Source organism: Microplitis mediator, chromosome 6 (genome assembly GCF_029852145.1).
Source record: "Microplitis mediator isolate UGA2020A chromosome 6, iyMicMedi2.1, whole genome shotgun sequence".
Classification (NCBI taxonomy): domain Eukaryota; kingdom Metazoa; phylum Arthropoda; class Insecta; order Hymenoptera; family Braconidae; genus Microplitis; species Microplitis mediator.
The window spans coordinates 13,837,086-13,842,718 of record NC_079974.1 but is presented as its reverse complement, the minus strand read 5'-3'; the positions used below and the strand labels follow the sequence as shown (position 1 = coordinate 13,842,718).

The 5,633-nt window shown below is 30.7% G+C and overlaps 1 long non-coding RNA gene across 1 annotated transcript; it reads right to left on the bottom strand.

Annotated features, from left to right (window-relative positions):
* Positions 1-3,613: 3,613 nt before the first annotated feature.
* LOC130669664 (uncharacterized) lies at positions 3,614-5,144 on the bottom strand. The gene is made up of 3 exons (XR_008990230.1): positions 4,946-5,144; positions 4,350-4,713; positions 3,614-4,242 (listed from the first exon to the last, which is right to left on the bottom strand). It is a non-coding gene; the product is annotated as an uncharacterized LOC130669664 (long non-coding RNA).
* Positions 5,145-5,633: the final 489 nt, after the last annotated feature.

Genomic DNA, 5,633 nt, shown 5'->3' with positions numbered 1-5,633 from the left:
TAATTCCCGAGTCAAAATTAAAAAGGTAATTTGAGCCTCCAAATCCTACATGAGGGTAAGGAGGTTCAAATCATCTTTTTAGAATATGAAGATCCATGCATTAAAAAGGTAATTTGAACCTAAACGTGGTAACTTTGTCCGCTTTTACCAAGTTTAGGTTCAAATCATCTTTTTAAAAAGGTAAAATAAGCCTCCAGAGCCTAAATTTATAGATCGAGAAAGACTCTCATCGGATCGCGTACAATTGGTAAAGAAACAGAAGGGAAAAGGGGGCCACTAATTAGAAATGGCTGCCATGATCGAAAAAAATTTGAAATTAAAAATTCCAAAAATAATTTCTTAGCAATAAATGTTTTGTTGTGAGTTAAAAAATAACAAAATTTAAAATGTTAATAATAATAGCTAAACTTATATGAGTGGGCGTTCGAATAGAATAGTACTATGTCATTCGAAATTCGAATTGAATAATTAGAGCCTTTGACTTATTAGTATATGATCAATTAATTATTTTACGCGAACAATAAATACAAACGAAGTAATGGAAAACGGAAACTGCCGAAGAATTTGAAAAAACCTGCTGAAAAATAATCTGCTGCCGCCGGGATTCGAAACCACGACCTTACGAGTATGAAGCACAACCACACGGAGAAAAAAATATTGCTCCTCGAACGATCTAAAGTATAGTAACTCGTAGATCGTAACCACAACAATACGTATGCTTATGGTAACAATACCGTATCGTTCCAGTAACTATCTATTAGATAGCTGTGAGCCCTATACGACTTTCCGTAGTCGTCACCTCACACGGCACCGTCTAACCTAACTAAACATCCATTTTCGCGCCAACTTTTGAATATTGTATAATTGTTGCTAGCAGACGTTTAATAAAAAAAATAGTGTAAAAAATAATTGTGATGTTGAAATATGGACCCACGGGTAATTAATAAATTAACAGAGTAGAATCTCCATAACTATGTTGATACATTTATTGATAAGTGTTTTTTTATGCTTTTTGTAATCAAATATACATTCATAACCAAAAATCTAAATATTATATATAGTCGATGTTTTATAATTTAAATGTGATACGTAAATAGAAGAAAAATAATCAAACAAATGAGATCTGAATTAATATTAAATTTAAAATTAAATTACTAATAAATAAATTGGGAAAATTAAAAGATATATTTATATTTATATTTAAAATTTATTTAGACTATAACTAACTAATAAATCAGTTTCATGAATTATTTTATTTAATCAAAGTTATTTGCTTATCATTTATTTATGAATGATAAAGGTTTTTAAATATCTCATATAATTTGCAACGCGCGTGACGTCAGATAGGGCTCAGAACGATACCGTATAGGTCTCAGAGCTATCCACCGTATTGTTGTCAGAACGATACAGTAAATCGTTGCAGTAACAATCTAGTAGATAACTATAGCGTATTGTTACTGTAACTATACAGTATACTTCTGAGAACAATATTTTTTTCTCCGTGCACTGCCGCACTGCTACTCGGACGTTCACGATCAGTTGGAAATATCTTTATGTATAAGAATAATATCATGCTAAAGAATTTAGCTCATTCGAAGTTACAGATTAAAAGTATGGTAGGCCATGGAGGGTTAAAATACCATTTTAAAAAGGTGATTAAGTCCTCCATGCGCTTCGTTTAGGACATCGAGGACTTAAATAGCATTTTAAAATAAATGGTAGGCCATGGAGGGTTAAATTACCATTTTAAAAAGGTGATTTACTCCTTCATACGCTACTTTTAGGACATCGAGGACTTAAATAACATATTACACTCAGCGGCAAGTGCAACATCAAAAGAACTGAGGCTTTGGAGGCTCAAACTACTGTTTTAATTTTGACTCGGGAATTGTTATACTTTTCTTGAATGTTACGAAACGATCTACATTTCCAGCTGGTTCAAAACACATGAAGATCAAAGAATTATTAACTTCAACTACATCCCAGAATTTTGGCATTTTTTTTTTAATTAGATCTAAATTTAAATTGTTAAACATCCTTTCTATTGACAGTAACATATAATTTTCTATTGCGTTGTCCGCCTTTTCAAAATTGATAGTTGCTCCACAATTCGCCGAATTTAAGTTTGACAACGGTGATGGTGCACAAGAGAGTGCGTTTCTTATTGTGATATCATTTGATTCTTTATCAGGGCCTTCTAAATGGTTACTGATTGATAATCCTTCCGTAACACGTTGTACTTGAATATTTTCATCGCTATAGTGGTGTAATTCAGTATACTGATTGCGATGACTATTTTCAATGAATGATCTTTTAATTTTATTGGGCATTGCACCAATTTTTAAAGATTTTTTTAAATGCTTATGTATATGATTCGAACCATCCGGGAGTATAGTTATTTCTTCACTGTTTATGAATGTTATGTCAAAATGTAATTCACACAGAACATCGTTATCTTTGAATTCATAATTTAAAATTTTACTCCACTGTTCGCGAATAAATGAATCCTGTAAAATAAAATTTATTGGATCATGAGTCTCAAACGAATATAAATATATAGGGGAAGGGGGGGGGGGGCAAAATGGGCCCCCCAAAGTTTTTAACATAAAAAGTGTTTGGAGCGGGGAAGGGGCAAAATGGGACATTGAGGCAAAATGGGCCACTGAGGCAAAATGGTCCCCTCAAAATTTTTAACATGAAAAGTGTTGGGAGGAGGGGGTAAAATGAACTGTCTAGACTTTGAAAACCTACGAATATTTTTTAGCCAAACGGGTTCCTAAAATTTTTTTAACAGTGATGATTAAAGAATTATGATAAGGGGCAAACTAGGTCACGAGTTCAACAGCATTACTAACTATAATTTTTTTCAAAAACAATTTATTCTATATAATCGAAAATAATTAAAATATAAGCAATCAAGTAATGAAATTAAGTTATTTTTAGGTCAAAATTTTCACCATCAACTCTTTTTTATACTAAACACACAGCAAAAAGTTTCAAAACACAAAAGAAGCGACAAACATACATTGAGTTTTGTTGGGGGCCCGTTTTCCTAACTTTTCAGGATTTTTTAATTTTCATAGACACAGCAAATTAACACCAAAAACTCAGCATAAGGAAAAAAAAGTGAAATAAGCTGAAAAACTCGCATTATAAAAATTTTTTGAGGGGGGCCCATTTTGCCCCACATTTTTAAATTTTTTATTTTTAATGGACAGAACAAATTAACGTCAAATACTTGGCGAGGGAGTAAAAAAAAGTAATACAAGTAAAAAAAACTGAGGATTTGAAAATTTTTTTCTTAAGGGGCCCATTTTGCCCCTCCCTCTTCCCCTACATATATATATATATATATATATTAGGGCGCTTCATTTCGGAGCCAGATTTTTTTTTTAAGTGCATGTGGAAAAAACCATAGCTCAACACAAAAAAAAATTTATCACAAAATTTTGTATAAACCATCCCCCCCGCACCCCCCTCTCTGCAAATTCCACCTCTGTATATGAATTGTTCAAGGCCGCTTAAGGGTTCTAAGCTAGTGTATATAAATGTATATAACATTTCTAACGGTTTTGGATACCAAATATATAAAAATAACTTTACATTAAAAATAATAAGATTGAAATGCTACAGTCCATATGTATGCGCATATATTTTTTATAAAAAAGATTCCATTATTACAAATTGTTTATGAATATTACATGCATATCAGCAATATAATATTAGTTTCCTGATTAAACTATTATTATTATTATTATTATTATTAGTCTGATTATTGTTATTTTTATCATGTCTTCCATTTTGCATTACGGTTAAAAATATTTGTACAATTTTTTTTTTTTTTTTTTTAACGTGAATTTTGGTTCCCAGAACAATCTGCTAAAAATCTTTTCAAATGTACAATTCAAATTTAATATCGACAAATTATCGATATGTTCAGTAAGATTACTGTTAGTCAACTAAATTTTCAGGAAATACAAGAAAATCGTATAGGTCGATTACTCGCTTAACATCTTCGATGCTACTTATTTCTCCACTCTTAAGCCAAGTAATTGGTTTAGTTTTATAGTAATATTTCACTTCCATTGAATCAGTGATAATAATTTTTTTCCGTTCACTATATATATTAGGTAATATTTCCATGAACAGTAAGAGTTTTTCGAATTTGAAGATAAACCAAGTTTTCGATGGTTTCGGAATATTATCTACATCCTCAATTAATTGTTGAAAAGTGTATAAATTCTGTAAAAAAAAGGGGGAGAAGGACATTAACATTACGACTTATCGGTTACTTTGAAATCCAAGCATGAATTTTTAAAAATTTATATTATATAAAATTATATATTTACCTCATTGATATTGCAATGTAATAAATTTTCAGTAATTGATATAAGCGGTTCGATTGAGCCGTACATAATCGGGATTATCTTAGCTTAATGTATAATAATAAAAATGAAAAAAACACAACCCACCCGTCCAAGAGGCAGTTTCGCCTAAACTAACCGACACTCTGTGCAACGAAAGTGTTCAAAATTATTTTTCTCCCTCTCCACGATCATTATAGCCCACGCTACGAGGGTGACATCTATAATAGAACTCCTCGCCGGCGCCTCGTCTTCCATGCTATTCATAAAGCATAAGTTCGGGCTCCTTGTCTCTATTCTCCATGGATAGGGCGTGTGTTATGTCCTCAGTGGCCTCAGGTGCCTCCACCTGTTAATTAATTAGTGAACTTGAGATCCATAAATAGGCGCGCATTTAAATTTCATTTGAAATTATATATTAACATCTTACAACACTTATTGCGTCTTATCAATATTTAGTCAATAATTTAAATAATAAATCGTCGTGGCACATACTTATTAAATTATATATTTTTATTATAAGAAACTTTAAATAAATAGATAAATAAATCTTTATTTTGTATTCAGAGAAATATAAATACCGTTTGAGTGGTCTTGGAACGTTTCCTGTCACCCGATACTTAAAACCTAAACAAAACACACGCATAAAAATCATGAATAGGCCCTTGTTCTATAGTTAACAGTAAATATGGTTATAAACAAATGCATACTCTATAAACAAATAAGAAAAAGATATATTTGATAAATAAATGTTACTTATAAATGAAAACCATATCACAAGAACTCAATTATTATTGTTAATATATATACGTATTAAATAAAGAGTGACTCGTATAATAAATAAATTAATAGAAATATAGAAATATAACATTAGAATAACTATAATGATGTTTCACGATAAATGATAATATCAATCGTATCAATTAATTAAATATAGAATAATTATAAAAGAATACACCTCTGATAGTCTAGAATATTTAACTGAAAGATTGTATCCAAATACAGAAAAATAGAATATAAATAATATAAGTAATAAGTAAAGTCATAGAATGGGTGAAGTAAAGAACGTAAATATGTAAGTTTATGTCTCGAATTAGTATTAGTAAAAAGTATAAGTATATTTGGTAAAGAACATGGATATATATATATATATGTATATTGTATGAGCCTGAGTGTGAACATGAGAGTAGTGGGGAGAAGTTGGAGAGTAGAGGTCAGAGATCTCTCTGCCGTCTGATGTAACTTCACTTCTCTCCGAGAACTATTGAC